Source organism: Phodopus roborovskii, unplaced genomic scaffold (assembly GCF_943737965.1).
Source record: "Phodopus roborovskii unplaced genomic scaffold, PHOROB, whole genome shotgun sequence".
NCBI lineage: Eukaryota > Metazoa > Chordata > Mammalia > Rodentia > Cricetidae > Phodopus > Phodopus roborovskii.
Genome location: NW_026126550.1, coordinates 2,285,693 through 2,302,022, shown reverse-complemented (window position 1 = coordinate 2,302,022; position 16,330 = coordinate 2,285,693). Strand labels below are relative to the sequence as shown.

The following is a 16,330-nucleotide window of genomic DNA, read 5'->3' as shown; positions in this document are numbered from 1 at the left end:
GACCTGCTGAGAACAATTGAGACTTCCTCTAAAATTAGTAGCATTAGTTACAATGAAAAAGAAGGGAGCCAGAGCACAAGTGCCTGAAATGAAGGTGAAATTCTTATCTTTGGACTAAAGTGTAAATTTATAGCTGCTTTTCCCAAACTATAATTAGTGGTCAGGAAAAAGGGCCACACTGTGAGCATCTGCGAACCTTCTGAGAAAAGGTAATGGCTAGCACCTGGCCCCCACTCAGTATGACTCTACAGAGCTGCATACAATCACTAGGGGTTCAATTTAATGCTGTGAAAGACTTGAAAATTGCCTGAGTGAAAGGAGCATGGGGCACATAAAAAGTGACAGCTTCCTCAAGTTGTTTTAAATCCTTGAAAATTAATGGGCTGTGCTCCCTAACCCTGTTACAATTAGGATCCAAGGTCTCAGTCACAGGAAAAGCTTGTGAAAGACCTGCAGAGGGTGTGGACCCTCACACCCCGACTCAGGAAAGGTGACCCCCCCCAAATCACTCACAAGAAGCAGTCTTGATGCAAAAGCATGAGGTCTTTTATGTTCCACTGCACTGGGGTCCGCAGCCACACTCCATGTGAAATAGGGGACTGGGAACCCTGGGTACAGGTTATAACAAAGCCTGTGCATCATAAAGCAATCATCTCATAGCATCCAGTGCGGACCAATCAATTTGAACTATCCAAGCCCACGCTTAGCCCAGGAAGTCTGCTTTCGCTAGGGCTTCTGGGTGGTGTGACAAGGCTCATTTCCTGTGTTCATTTATTCACAGGTGTTGTCATAAACAGCCCTCTCGTAAACAGTCAAGAATGTGACCTTTTGCCTACTCACTGCTAGGGGGAGGAGTCTAGGGAGAGTTAGGCTAAATTTTTCCATCTTTACATTCCCTACTTCTTCTCTTGTTAATAGTTCTAATCTTAGAACTGGGAGGACTAAAAGGCCATAATTTGGACCGAATTCATTCACTCCCTAACAAAAGTAACATTTTTTTTTAACAGTAAGCAGCAAGATAGGAATAAAAATGAGCAGTTGAAAGAGGCTGTTCCTGGGTCTTATAACCTCGAGTGGAATGGGGGTGGTTCCAGGGGAAGAGGACATATTTTGGAATGGCCATAAAGTGGGCCTTTTCATCAAGTCTCAAGGTTGCTGTACGGTGACATCTAACATAGACTGAATCTCCTCCAACTTGGAAGTGATGTGGAACTTTCAGAACTTTCCTTTCACCAAGTAGGCCTCCCGGAGCCACTTCCATGCTTGCTGTCTCATCCATTCAAGCACCTTAAGCCTAGCAAACAGAGGCTTGGAAACACAGCACATCAGTACTATGTACAGAGGCAATTTCCATCAGTGGAGGGCCCCCTTCCATAGAGCCATTTATAGGGGTTCAGCACAAATGGTTCAGGGGTGTTTTTAACCCTGAAAAGCACAAAGGGTAGGAGAGCTATGCAGTCATTAATGCCAGTCTCTGTGGTCAATTTAGTGAGGGTCTCTTTACTGGTTTTATTTCTCCTTTTTATCTGCCCTGAGCTTTGGGTTCTGTATGCACAATGTAATTTCCAATTAATGCCCACCATCTTGGCCAGTCCCTGACTTACCTGGGCAATAAAAACTGGACCATTGTCTGATCTTAGTACCTTCCTATTCTAAATTTTGGGAAGATTTCCTCCAGTATTTTTTTAGCCACCATGGTTGAGGTCTCCTTCTTGGTAGGGTAAGTCTCTATTCATCCTGAAAAGGTGTCTATAAAACTAATAAGTACTTGTTACCATATTTAGCTTGCTTTACCTCTGTGAAGTCCATTTCCCAGTGAGCACCTAGATGGCTTCCCCTCAGTCTCTTCCCAGGAGGCATTCTTGCAGGGTTAGCATTAACCAGCTGACAAGGCACACAATGTTTTACTACTGAGTCGGCCACCCCCAATAGTCTCAGAACATGATAAGGGGATGTTCTATCCAGTCTCTGCAGATGTTTAGCCCCTAGGTGGGTTAGACAATGTATCTGCTGGACATATTTTAACCCTTTTGAGTAGGGTAAAATTTCCTTTCCCCTTTGTTTATAGATAGCCCCGTGCATATGTACAGTTACAAAAGCATAACTGCTGCCTGTTGTAGATGTTTACAGATTTTTTTCTTTGGCCGGCTGCAAGGCCATGAGCTCAGCTTCTTGTGCTAAGGTTCCTTCTGGCAGGCTGCTGGCCCAAACAGTGCAGGTTTCATCCACCATCGCTGCCCCAGCCATTTGTTTTTTACCTTTTACCATGTAACAGCTCCCATCAGTGAACCAGTTCAATGCCTCCCTGGCCAGTGGGATATCCGTAAGATCTTTGTGAACTCCAGTCTCTTTAAATAGCAGTTGATGGCAGTCATGAATCACCAGTTCATCAGTCTCCTCAGGCAGAAGAATGGCAGGTAGTGCATCAGTGAGTCATGAGGGTGTTGGTCATCCATCGGTCTGGGGACTTCTGGACAATGCTCTCCAGTGCATGGGGGGCTATTTGTAGTTACTTTTTGCCCCAAAGTTAACTTGTCAGTGTCTTTGACCAGTACAGCCATGGCTGCCATAGCTTCTAGACAGCTAGACCATCCACTGGCTACAGGATCAAGCTCCTTCCCTGTTTATCAGTTACTGGTGGCTGTTCAGAGTCAAAATAAATCCGGGTTCCTGCTTTTGGCAGAATGTCTCTTCCTAAAGGAGGGTAAGGGCATTCTGGGATAACCAGGAACAAGTGGGATACCCGGCCCACGCCAAGGTCCTCAGTTCTTTGGGTAGTCCATGAATACTGCAGTTGCCCTGTGGCATCCATAACAACATGCCCCTTAGTCTTTATCAAGAGGGGTCCTGTTGCCCAGGCTTCCTGACTGTCTAGGGCCTGCTCTAGAATTTTTTAATTACTGCGGCCAAGATTTTAGTCAAATTTCTTTCCTGTTTTCTGTCACACCTGTTCTCCCTCTAAAGGCCAGAGTCATTGAAGCTCTCTGGGCTTCTGAGGTAGGGTCAAAGGGAGTGAACCACATGAAGGCCTCCATGAGTCTTTTAAGAAACACCGAGGGATATTCAGTTGGTCCCTGAATTATCTCTCTCACCTTAGCCAAATTGGTGGGCTGTCTCACAGCACCTCAGAGACCCACGATCAGAGCCTGGCGATAGACTTTCAAGCTCTCCCTACCTTTCACCGTGTTGCAGTCCCAACTGGGGCAAGCCAAAGGGAATCCCAAGTCAATAGTATTCTCTCCCGCTCCTCGGTTGTGAAGAGAGTCTGTAGCAGGCTGTTGACTGTTGAGAAAACACAAGAGACTCTACCAACCCCATGAGGCATTGGTGACCCTCTGAGACAGGGGTAGGAGGGAGGGTGTTTGTAGAGGTCTGTGAAGTGCCACGCCTTAAAGATGGCGCTGGCTTCCACCTTCCACCTTTGCGATGATGAGTGTTCTCTGTATTAAACAATTCCATATTTGGCTAAGGCTGAGAATCTGGCTTGCTTCCATGTATGTGGACCTGTCTGTTTTTGTTTTTCACTGCATGGCATTCTGGGGATGACTGCCCAAGGACTTTTAAGCTGTGGGCTGGGCTACCCCGGGGTGAGAAGATTATACAAGGTTCCTGAATAAACTGCTTAAAGAAGAGTCTGGGTGTTGTGTTTTCCTTGCTGGTCAAGGTAGATGCAACAAGTGGTGGCCCGTACCATATAGGGAACTCCTCATCGAAAGACTCAGAACTTTCTGCAGTCTGGACAGTGCACTGGTAAATTCCCAGGTAAAGTGGGAATCCACAACAAAAGTGGGTATTTTGCCCCTCTAGGTAAACAAAGAAGGAGTGGGAAGATCTGCGACAAGAGCAGATAATTTGCTCTTCTCTGTAAACAAAGAGGGAGCAAGAAGAGTTTGCAGTGCAGCGAACTGAAAGTAAAAGTTTAAAAGGAAACTTTGCAAGTTTAGCAATAGGCACTTCTCAGTCGCACCCAATTTTTTTTGGCTCTGAATAAGCTTCTTCATTCTAAGAAATTAAAGATTAGGAAAAGCACCCTAGAGAGGTTCTTGGAGGAATGCGATACTGTTACACCTTGGTTTGCGGTCTCCGGGAGCCTTACAATCCCTTCATGGGAAAAATTTAGGGAGAGATCTTGACTTCGCTGCTGATCAAGGAACGCTTAAAGGTGGAGTAAGACCTATCTGGAAATTAGTGAGAAGCTGTCTTGAGGACCAGCGAGGCGGTGGAGAATGGACAGGCTGCCTTAGAGATGCTGCAGGAAGAAAGGTCAGAACAGGCAAATAGTGAAAAGGGAGATAAGACAAAGAACAAATTGTACCCAGATCTCACAGAGTCAGAAGACTCAGAGTCTGTAGACTCCGAGGAAGAGCTACAGGCTCTCATAGAGCAGATCAAGAAGACAAGAATAAGAAAAAGGGAGACAAAGAGAGAAAAGGATAGGCCTGGAAGTGGAGATTTTTGCGGGATGCCTCCATATAAGGCAATGCCGTCCGCCCCCCCCCCCCCATACGCGGAGGGAAGGAGTGGCAGTAAGGGGCGCTCTTTTTGCCCTGAGGTCTGGAAAGCAGTGAGAACAGAACTATCCTTAGCCTATCCAGTATTTCAAGATCCACAATGGAACAGATACGAAGAGCCATTAGATTTTAAGGTGATTAAGTCTCTGGCTGAATCTGTAAGAACATATGGAATTACAGCCTCCTTTACTGTGGCACAAGTGGAAGCATTGCAGAGACACTGCATGACACCCAATGATTAGACAGGGCTAGCTCATGCATATTTGAGCCCAGGCAAGTATTTAGACTGGAAAGCCTTTTTAATTGAATATACCAATGATCAGGCTGCTGCTAATCAGGCTGTAGGAAATCTGGCCTGGGATAGAGACATGCTACTGGGACAGGGGCGCTTTGCTAATCAACAGACAGGATACCCAATACAAGTTTTTGAATAAATTAATCACATTGCTATAAAGGCATGGAAATCTCTGCCTAACAAAGGAGAAGTGAGCGGCAATCTTACTAAGATCTTACAGGGTCCCATGGAGCCATTTTCAGACTTTGTTGCTCACCTGGTAGAAGCCACAGGGAGGGTGCTTGGTGATCCTGATGCAGCTGTGCCTTTGATTAAGCAGCTTGTTTATGAGCAGTGTACAAAGGAGTGTAGGGCTGCCATTACACCTTATAAGAGTATAGGATTGGAGGCATGCATGAAAGTCTGCAGAGAGCTGGGGGGGGGGGGCATTGACTAACGCTGGCCTAGCAGAAGCTGTAGTTCAGCTGACTCAAAATAAAAGAGGAAGTTCAGGTGCCTGCTTTAAGTGTGGCAAGATGGGGCACTTAAAGCGACAGTGCCCTGAAAGAGGAAGTGCAGCTGAAGCAGGAGGGGGACAATGCCCTAAGCAGCCTGGACTGTGTCCTAAGTGTAAAAAGGGAAAACACTGGGCGAATGAGTGCCACTCTGTGAAAGACATTAATGGGCAACCTTTAACTCAAGGCAAAACAGTCAGGGGAGCCCCCGCCCTCAGGGCCCGCAAATATGCGGGGCAGTAGAGAATCACTACAAAGAGTGGAGCCAGGAGAGGTGGCCAACCCTTCGTCATCCCAAGGACCACAGAGAGCCACTGCAGGTTCAGCAGGATTGGACCTCCGCTCCACCTCCCAACTCATATTAACTCCCCAGATGGGGGTCCAATTGATAGAATCAGACTTTAAGGGGCCCCTTGGCCCAGGTACAGTTGAACTACTTTTAGGAAGATCTTCTACAGCCTTGAGAGGCCTTAGAGTCCACCCAGGAGTGACTGATCCAGATTATACTGAAGTGGTGAAGATCACGGTCGAATCCCCAAAAGGGATTTCAGCCATTTCCCCTGGAGATAGGATAGCTCAACTGTTACTCTTACCCAGCTTACATGAATGCTTTGCTGTACAGTCCAAAGAAAGAGGAAAAGAAGGTTTTTGATCCACAGGGACAGACTTAACATTTCTGTCCTTAGACATGGATCAAAGACTAGTCTTGGAGCTTGTTGTAGATGGTAAGAAGATCCTAGGCTTGTTGGATACAGGTACAGATAGAAGCATTATTGCCAAGAAAGACTGGCCTACAGGCTGGCCAATACAAGTCTCCTCTCAAACATTGCAAGGTCTGGGTTATGCCAAGGCACCAGATGTGAGTGCAAGACAATTACAATGGAAAGATGGGGAAGGGCATTCTGGAGTCATGCAACCCTATGTGTTGGAACTTCCGATCTCTCTATGGGGAAGAGATCTTTTGAAAGACATGGGCTATAAGTTGAGCAATGAGTACTCCCCTGCTTCTCAAAAGATGATGAAAGACATGGGTTATCATCCAAGTTATGGAATAGGGAAGTTCTTACAAGGAAGAAAAGATCCCATTAGTACTCAACAAAGAAATCCTAGGCAGGGCTTGGGTTTTTCCTAGGGGCCACTGAGGAAGGCATTCCCATTACTTGGAAAACAGAGAAGCCAGTGTGGGTTCCTCAGTGGCCATGTTCCTCTGACAAATTGAATGCTGCAAAAGAACTTGTGGCTGAACAACTGTCCTTGGGACATATTAAATCCTCAGTGTCTCCATGGAATACCCCCATTTTTGTGATTAAAAAGAAATTTGGAAAATGGCATCTGTTACATGATTTAAGAGCAATTAACAATCAGATGCAAATTATGGGCCCAGTACAAGGGGCTTGCCACTGCTATCATCCTTGGCAGCCTCCTGGCATATAATTGTTATTGATATAAAAGATTGCTTTGTATTCCCCTGTGTAGCAGGGATAGTGAGAGATTTGCCTTTACTGTTCCATCTTGTAATCATTAGGAGCCGGATCAAAGATTTGAGTGGGTAGTTATGCCACAAGGCATGGCCAACAGCCCTACTATGTGTCAACTTTATGTTGGAGAAGCTATTGGCCCATTAAGAAAAGAATTTCCTACTTTAAGATGTATTCATTATATGGACGATATACTATTGACTGCAAAGGAAGAACAAATGTTGGAGTGGGCTTATATAGATTTAGTTACATTGCTTGAAAAGAAAGGGTTGTTTATAGCTCCTGAAAAGGTTCAGAAAAATAAAGTTGTAAATTATTTAGGAGCCAAAATTAGTGAGAAACAAATTATTCCACAAAATAAGAGATAATTTGAAAACCCTAAATGATTTTCAAAAATTGTTAGGAGATATAAATTGGATTAGATGTTATTTGAAATTGCCAAATTATGAGTTAGAACCTTTGTATAATGTTTTGATTGGAGATTCTGCCCTAAATTCTCCTAGACAATTAACTGTAGAGGCAAGAAAGGCTTTACAGATGGTAGAAGAAAGATTACAGAGAGCCTTTTTACAGAGGTTTACAGAAGGTCAAGACATTGTTATGTGTATTCTTCCTACATATTATCAACCCACAGGCTTGTTATGGCAAGAGGGACCACTACTTTGGATTTATCCTAAAATATCTCCTGCTAAATCTATTGAACATTATCCCACTGTGGTGGCTAAATTAGCCTTGAATGGAATCCAACAATGTTTGCAATATTTTGGAGTCACTCCAAATATAGTTATAGTGCCCTATTCCAGCCATCAAGTTAGAATTCTTTGTGCCAAAGTAGATGATTGTGCCATTTTGCAGTGTGGATTTGATGGCAATATAGATAATCATTACCCTAAGCATCCATTATTGGGATTTTTTAAGGAGCATCCTGTAATATTTCCCAAGGTAACATTGTCTGAGCCTATTTCAATGGCTTCAAATGTATTTACAGATGGCTCTAAGACAGGCAGTGGAGCCTACATGATAGAAAGACAGGAGCCTGTGTTGCATCAGTTCCAGCCTGGCTCCCCTCAGTTTGTAGAATTAAAGATAGTAGTGGAAGTCTTTAAGGCTGTCCTTTTGCTTTTAATTTGATATCTGAGTCAGCTTATGTTGTTAATGCCATTAAGGTTTTAGAAGTGGCTGGACCTATAAAGAGTGCCAGTCCAGTTTGCCTTTTATTTCAGCAATTACAAAATTTAATTTGGCAAAGGAAAATTTGTTTTTTTGTTCAGGATGTTAGAGCTCATACAGGTCTGCCAGGGCCTTTAAGCAGAGGTAATGATAAAATTGATCAGTGGACTAGGATGGAATGCATATTTTTGAGTTCTACCTTAGAAAAGGAAAGGAATTTTCATAAGACTTTTCATGTAAATGCTAGAGCATTACAACTAAAATTTCATCTTCCTCGAGTAGATGCTCGAAAAGTGATTCTGGATTGTCCTCAATGTGTGATCCATCAACATCCACCCAGTATTGCACTAAATCCAAGGGGTTTGCTCCCTCTAAAAGTTTAGCAAATGGATGTAACCCACATATCTGAGTTTGAAAGCTTAAAGTATGTACATGTGTCTGTGGATACCTGTTCAGGCATCATATATGCCATGCCTTTAACTAGAGAAAAGGCACACAATGTCATAACTAATTGCCTAGAAGCTTGGGCTCTCTGGGGTAAGCCCCAGCAGCTAAAAACTGACAATGAACCAGCTTATACAAGCCTTTGCCTATTTTTGTCAACAAATGGGGGTCAGCTCCTTCATGGATTGCCATATAATCCTCAAGGACGTGGTATTGTGGAGCATGCTCATCGTACATTGAAAGAATGCCTCCAAAAACAAACAGGGGGAATAGGCCATGGCCGTATCCCAAAGGAGAGACTTTCCCTTGACCTATTTACTATTAATTTTTTTAAAATGTGGATGCTCAAGGCCACTCTGCGGCTGATAGACATCAAGATTACATGGCCCTGATAAAGGGATGGTCAAGTGGAAGGATATTCTGACAGGCCTCTGGTGTGGGCCTGATCCCATGCTGACATGGGCACAAGGTTCTGTTTGTGTTTTCCTACAGGACCAACAAGATCCGGTGTGGGTGCCAGAATGCCTGATTAGAAAAGTCCAACATGAAGAGCATTGGGACTATCATCTTGGCTGACTTCTGCTATGAATCATCTGAAGGAATGGGCGGGTATAGGAGCATTAGCAGGCCACTTGTTGTTGGTCTCCTTGGTTTGCCTGTGGTGTTTGTATAGGATCAGAATTACACAGCAGCGTAATACAGCTATGATCATTCAAGCCTTTACAACCATTGAAGCAGGACAGTCCCCCCAAGTATGGTTAGCTACCATTAAGAACTAAAATCTTCATGCTCAGGATGCGAGGCAAAGCACTGCACTCGGGGTCAGCACTAGTGGCCCCAAGAAGAGCATGTCTGATTGCATGCTGGTTGATACCCCAGGCCCCGCCTCTGAGAAAAAGGTATCGGACGGGTCTGGTACTCATTTGGGTGGGTGACATCTGGATGAGGATCAGTACAAAGGTCCCTAGGCATCAGAGATCAGACCTCTACTCTTGCCTGTTGCATTTTATAAAATAAAAAAGGGGAACTGTAGAGAGCTGCAAAGTGCCACGCCTTAAAGATGGCACTGGCTTCCACCTTCCACCTTCGCGATGATGAGTGCTCTCTGTATTAAACAATTCCATATTTGGCTAAGGCTGAGAATCTGGCTTGCTTCCATGTATGTGGACCTGTCTGCTTTTGTTTTTCACCGCATGGCATTCTGGGGTTGACTGCCCACGGGCTTTTAAGCTGTGGGCTGGCCTACCCCGGGGTAAGAAGATTATACAAGGTTCCTGAATAAACTGCTTAAAGAAGAGTCTGGGTGTTGCGTTTTCCTTGCTGATCAAGGTAGACACGACAGGTGGTTAGTTTTTTAATTACAAAGAGCTAGTTTCCTAATTACAAAGATCGGAGGCACAGCACTGGAGGCTGTAATCTGGCCACCCAACATTGGGGGCAGCCAAACATGCACATTGGCAGGGTCATAACCCCGCCCATCCATTCTGGCATGGCTCTGCCCCTCCCACCCCGGCAGCCCAGGAGTCTGTAGTGGCAGTGGTGGCACGCTCCAGGGGGTGGGAGACCCGCGCATTTACAGTCTCACTGGGTCTTCCAGTCCCAAAGATGGACCCACAGTTGCTCTCTGGCAGTGGGACAGGATGAGAGCCAGGTCCTGAAAAACAGTTGTGTTAACAGCTTGGATAATGTCAAAATTAAACGCCATCCAACAACAAATGTCCATCAACTCAGGCACAAAAGTCTGCCAGAATCTCAATAATCTCTACTGACAGATTATGGGTTAACTTCAGTCCAGTGGTCAAGAATTAAACTAAAGGGGAGTAGTCCATCACAGTCAGTCCTAGGGTAAAACTACAGACAAAGACAAGACACCAAAGACTCATAGAACGAAAACACACCAAACAGAAACTGACAGATCCAGACATGTGACCTGCCGAGTCTCCAGCAAACAGGCAAAAGACTCCAAGCGGCAAGAACCTCATCACCATCTAGGGTGTTCCCTGGAGGCAGCAAACAGATTCAGACTCGGTACCAACCGACAGACAGAAGCTAAGAAGTGGGCATCCCCAGGCTTCCTATACCCCCTCCCCCCCGCCGGAGATTGCCCCAGGCCACAGCTTTGTGACCGAATTCGCACATCTGCTGATCACAGCCCCTTGGTCCTTACGGCCCAAGAAGGCAGCTGCAAACCAAAACCAAGAACGCATTCCAGAAAACCGATACCAGAAAACACATATTCAGAACAGATACACTGGCCAACACATAATACATACAAACTTAAATACACACATCAGAGGGGATCCCCGTACCTCCAAGTCCAGGTTCTCAGGTGAGAGGGGTGGTCGCGGTTTCCCGGCCATTCCTGGTCAATGCACCAAATGAAAGCCTGGCAGAGGGCGTAGACCAGACCCTCACGCACCGACTCAGGAAAGGTGCTCCCCCCAAATCACTCACAAGAAGTGTCTTGATGCAAAAGCATGAGGTCTTTTATGTTCCACTGCACTGGGGTCCACAGCCATACTCCACATGGAAGTAGGGGACTGGGAACCCTGGGTACAGGGTTTAGACAGCTATTATAGGATTACAACAAAGCCTGCACATCATGAACCAATCATCTCATAGCATCCAGTGCGGACCAATCAATTTGAACTATCCAAGCCCGCGCTTAGCCCAGGAAGTCTGCTTTCGTTAGGGCTTCTGGGTGGTGTGACAAGGCTCATTTCCTGTGTTCATTTATTCACAGGTGTTGTCGTAAACCACCCTGTCATAAACAATCAAGAATGTGACCTTGTGCCTACTCACTGCTAGGGGGCAGAGTCTAGGGAGAGGTAGACTAAATTTTTCCATCCTTACACTTGTCTTTCATTTCCTAATTCTTCTACTGTGGTTATTAAATCTTTGACCTCCTCCTTTATCCCTTGAGGTGCAGAGGCTCTACCAAAGGGATCATAAGAAAAGGGGTTGTGTCATGGCAGATGGCACTGGTGCTCATCAGCTTCAGCAATTCTTTGTTTTAATTGTTCAGTTTCTGCTTCCAAAGTATCTTCTTCAGTAGTTAAAGTGGGACTATCATCTTCTAGTTGGGATCCCTGTTGTTCCCTGATAGATTGCACAGATTCTAAATCTTGTACTTCCTCAAAAGTCCTAATCATCTCTGCCATTTGTTCTTTTACTTTAACATTGTTGCTCAGGAGTTCATATTTAACTATACACCAAAGGGAAACTGTGGCAATAGGGAAATTATCAGGCCCCTCTTCTTTATAAGCCTTTTGGAGATCTTTTTACCTGTTACCAATCGGTGATGTTGAAGCCTCCAGAGTGTGTAAACCAGGGACTAGGTTTTTCTAATATGGCAATGAAAGTCTTCGCTGTCTTAGTTTTAATCCTGATGCCCTGTCTTTTCAATAGGGCCACTAATTGCCCACTGAGAATTTCCTTACAGTTACTGGTACCCATCCTTCAATATACCCTCATTCACTTACTTTGCTGGAAGGCCTCTGAGGGTGATCTCTTAGGTGATCCTTTCTTCCCGATCTCAGTCGGACCTCCACTTGTAGCCCCCAAGCTACAATCTGTTCCACTAATAGGGCAAAGGCCTAGAGATTGAAATAAGAGACAAGACAGCGGGTTATATGTGCAGCTGGAATGCTGAATGCCAAATGCCAAATGACATTTTTTTCGAGGACATGGAGTAGGTTTATATAACTGACTTACAACACAGTGGAAAACAATCAAGGGTCAAGAGTACAAGTTCTCGGGCTTAGTTCCTCCCCAGCAGATTTGTGTTAACAAATCAAGAAGAATACCAAGTACTACTCTGGTGCAAGATGTTCCAGCCAACAGGATCAAGCTTGCTCAAGGTGCCTCGGGGGTCCATGCAGGGCCCTACACTTCTCCTCTCATGATTGACTGAACTTCCGGGAACTTTGAGCTCAAATGCACCTTTCCTTTCTGTAGCTGTTTCTGATGGGTATTCTAGCCACAAATGCAAGCCACTGTCTAGTGCATGTAGAGGACCACCCTTTCCTTGTCTGTAGAATGAGTCTGCTTAGTCAATACTAAAAGCTCTGACCTCTGTGGCTAAGATGGATTGTCACATTGAGTGGAGTCCACTTTTTATTATGATCCTCTTGAAAGAGACCCAATTCAAAGTGTCCTCTTCTCTCTCTAGGCCACTTACAATACCCAAGACCCAGATAGCTAGCTCAAGTAAAAGACAAAAAAGTAAAGTTAAAGACCCCCCCCATTTGAAATAAAGGACAGTCTAACCTGGAATTTGCTAACTTCCCCTCACAAGGCCCTGAGATGGCAGGATACCAAGAATTCACACTGCCCTCCTTTCAGTGAGTCAACAGGTGGTAAATAGGGTCCTTAAAAAACAAAGAGATAGCTGCAACTCCAGTTTGCCCAGACAAGATTGATTAGCACACCCTGAGGCCCTAAGGTCTGTTGACCCCAACATCGAGACCATCCTGCCTCAAAGGGTCATGTACTCAATGGACTGAGGGTCACACCCCCTCCCTAAGATTATGGGTTTTGCCTTTAAAGACACCTGTGCCTGGGGGATAGGGCTTCTCTCTAGCCTGTGTGCTGAGCTCGCCTATTTGTGCAAATGATTCATTAAAGCCTCTTGAGTGTTGCATCAACTGGACTAGACATTGAGTTCTTGGGGGAACAGACCAAAACTGAGATACTCCTCATTCTGAGGGTCTTACACAAGTACCACCTTTCCCTGGGACCTTGCTTAAGGGCCCCAGCCATCATAAGTCTCCCTTTTCCCATCACTTCCAAGAAGAAGCAGGGTGGCTCCAAAGTGTCAGTTAGATGAGGCCACCCTCCTCCAGGTCACCAAAAGTCCTTTTCCAAGCCACACCAGATGGATAGATCCCAAGCAGACAGTGTGCTCTCTACATGAAGCTTCAAGATACACTGCCCCAGCCTGTCTTTCAACTAGATGCCTCTCTGAGACTTGGGCTACACACATTTTTGGTGGTTCTTAAAAAAGTGGTATGTCTGTTTCATGCAGTAGAATATATTCAGCACAGCACTTCATTAAATGTTACTTTGGATTGCCCTCAGCCATGTCTTGTCCTAGGGTCTAGATCTTTAATAAGACAGCTTTCCTAGAGGGCAGATGTTCTGTCATTTGTATTGCATGTGCCCCTTAGGGCCTAGCAGGGAGTGCTTCTCACTACTGAGATAGCACTGGGCCCTTATAACTTTGGGGATTTCCTACTAAAGCATTCCATGTCTCAGAAACAGTCTTTTATTTGTATTTATATTATTTGTGGTAGCCATGCTGATAACCTTGTTGAATATATTAGTTTTCTTCCTATTGTTGCATTTATTATTGACCTCTCTGGCCATTAAACACAATTTATAAAATGCCAATTGGACTTTTCACAATATCACAGCTATTTTCCAAGAAGATATTGTACCTTTTCATCACATCTTAAAATACCATACTCAGCACATTTGGGGGAGCTGATAAAATAAATTTCTCAATATAAAGAAAAACAAAACACTGGAATCTGTGGCATGTATATCAATAAACAAGTTTTATCTCCAATCACCGCCCCAGCTTAAATTATTTGCCTTCCCACTCAAATAGCAACCTCAGTTTATTTACAAACCAGATCACTGGTACATCCCATGGAATCCCCTGAGCTGACAGTTTTGGATCTGTCATTAGCCTAATGGGCATATGTGTACAACTTTTTATACAAATTCCTTCTGGCTAGATGCAGTCAGAATTCTGAATTTATGGATCTTAGAAATGTTTCGTGATGCCAAGGCATAGATCTTATAAAGCAGATCCTAAGCCAGGGTTCGGAAAGCTGCTCATCTTCAAGAACACCAGCACAATCAAACTTAGTTGATGTTATTTAGTGCAGAGCTCTATGATCTCACAGCTTCTTGGATTCTGCAGCTGGAGGTGAGGCCCAGAGGGCATGTGAATCTCTTCCAGGTTGTGCTCAGAGGAGGTGTGCACTGGCCTTTGGAGCTCTACCAGAGTCGTTATTCTTTCTGTCAATCAAGGACCATAATTCAACCCAGCACACATTTGTTGACAGGGACCTGCATGCCAGGCACTGTTCTGGGTGCTTTGAGAGATGTAAGGAAGAAGAAAAGTCTCTGTATTGACCAGTTAGGCTATCATCACAAATGCCACAGCTAGGGAACATAAAGCAAGCTTACTTCCTCTTCTTTCTGGAGCTCCAGATCAAGTTTCAGCAGGGTTGGCTCCTTTCGTGGATTTTCAGTATTCTTGTCCTGTCTCTCCACCCCACCTAGTTCCCCCTTCCCCTTTTCTTTTCAATCTCCAAAGCAAGTGATCTCTGGAGACCCCTCTTCATATGAAGATATTGCTCTTTTGGCCTCTTAAACTGTGGTGACTTCTCTGAAGAAGCCATCTCCAATCACAGCCTCCTGAGGACCTGTGGATAGGACTTTAACTCAGTGGTCAGGAGGCTCTTTACCTCTAATTACCTATAGCTGAATAGGTGACACGGATTGGATCACAGCTAACCTGAAAGAAAAGAGAAAAGGAGAGCTGGGCATGGGTTGAGAGGGAGGGTCCCTGCAGAGACTATCTATGAGAAGGTGACTTTTGACTTCAGTTCACGCTAAAGAAAAGCCTAGAAATCCCATCCACAGGAAAGTGCAGAAGTGAGAGGTACAGTAGGAATCCAGTGTGAAGTGACTAAAGCAATTTTATTTGTAACTGTAAGGATGAAAACAATACAGCCTAACTCTCCACTGACCTCAGGAAGCTAGTAGTTTAAAAATACTAAATATCTTAAATTCCAGACCCTGCCCTCAGCCAGTAAATATGTGAAAGGTCACACTCCTTACCTGACTTTGTAAACTGCTTATGAAACCCCCACCCCAGTGACCTAACCTAATTGCCATTTGTCACCCCACCTAGGAGTCCACACAAAGGCAGACCTCCAGGGCTATAGAAAACTGATTGGTCTATAAAGTGTGGGCTTGGATGGTTTAAATTGATTGGTCCACACCGTGCGGGCTCTGGATGCTTTGAGATGATTGGTTTATGATGTGTGGGCTTTGTTGTAACCCTATAAAAGCTGTCTCAATTCTGTACCCAGGGTCCTCAGTCCTCTACACATGCATGGTGTATGACTGTTGACCCCAGTGCACTTGGAATATAAAAGACCTCATGCTTTTACATTGAAAGACTTAAACTAGCAAAGAAATGAAATGGAGCCCAAATAATTGAAATGAAGGGCAGTCTGATCCAGAAAGCTGACCAAGACCACTGTGCCTAGCTCCTGTAATTTGCTAACCACCAGTAACTTTCCCTCACAAGGCCCTAAGATAGCAGGTTACCAAGAATTTACACTGCCCCTCCTTTCAGTGAGTCAACAGGTGGTAAATAGGGTCCTTAAAAAACAAAGAGATAGCTGCAACTCCAGTTTGCCCAGACAAGATTGATTAGCACACCCTGAGGCCCTAAGGTCTGTTGACCCTAACAGTGAGACCATCCTGCCTCAAAGGGTCATGTACTCAATAGACTGAGGGTCACACCCCCTCCCTAAGATTGTGGTTTTTGCCTGTAAAAACACCTGTGCCTGGAGAATGACGCTTCTCTCTAGCCTGTGTGCTGCGGGGGCCCATTTGTGCAAATGATTCCTGTTCATTAAAGCCTGTTGCATGTTGCATCAACTGGACTGGACATTGATTTCTTGGGGGGAACCGACTGAAACGGGGAGATTCCTCATTCTGAGGGTCTTACATCATCAAGACTGCTTCTTGGGAGTGATTTGGGGTGTCGCCTTTCCTGAGTGGGAGCGTGAAGGTCCACACTCTGCAGGTTTTTCAGTAACCTTGCACCAATCTCAGTTGTGGCTCTGCCTTGTCAGATGACTCTAACCTGTATCAAGTTGACATTGAAAACTTGCTAGCACACCCTTCTGT

The 16,330-nt window shown here is 44.9% G+C and overlaps 1 long non-coding RNA gene across 1 annotated transcript; it reads right to left on the bottom strand.

Moving 5' to 3' along the window:
* Positions 1–9,734: 9,734 nt before the first annotated feature.
* Positions 9,735–12,015, bottom strand: LOC127234363 (uncharacterized). The gene is made up of 3 exons (XR_007835581.1): positions 11,875–12,015; positions 10,702–10,778; positions 9,735–10,046 (listed from the first exon to the last, which is right to left on the bottom strand). It is a non-coding gene; the product is annotated as an uncharacterized LOC127234363 (long non-coding RNA).
* Positions 12,016–16,330: the final 4,315 nt, after the last annotated feature.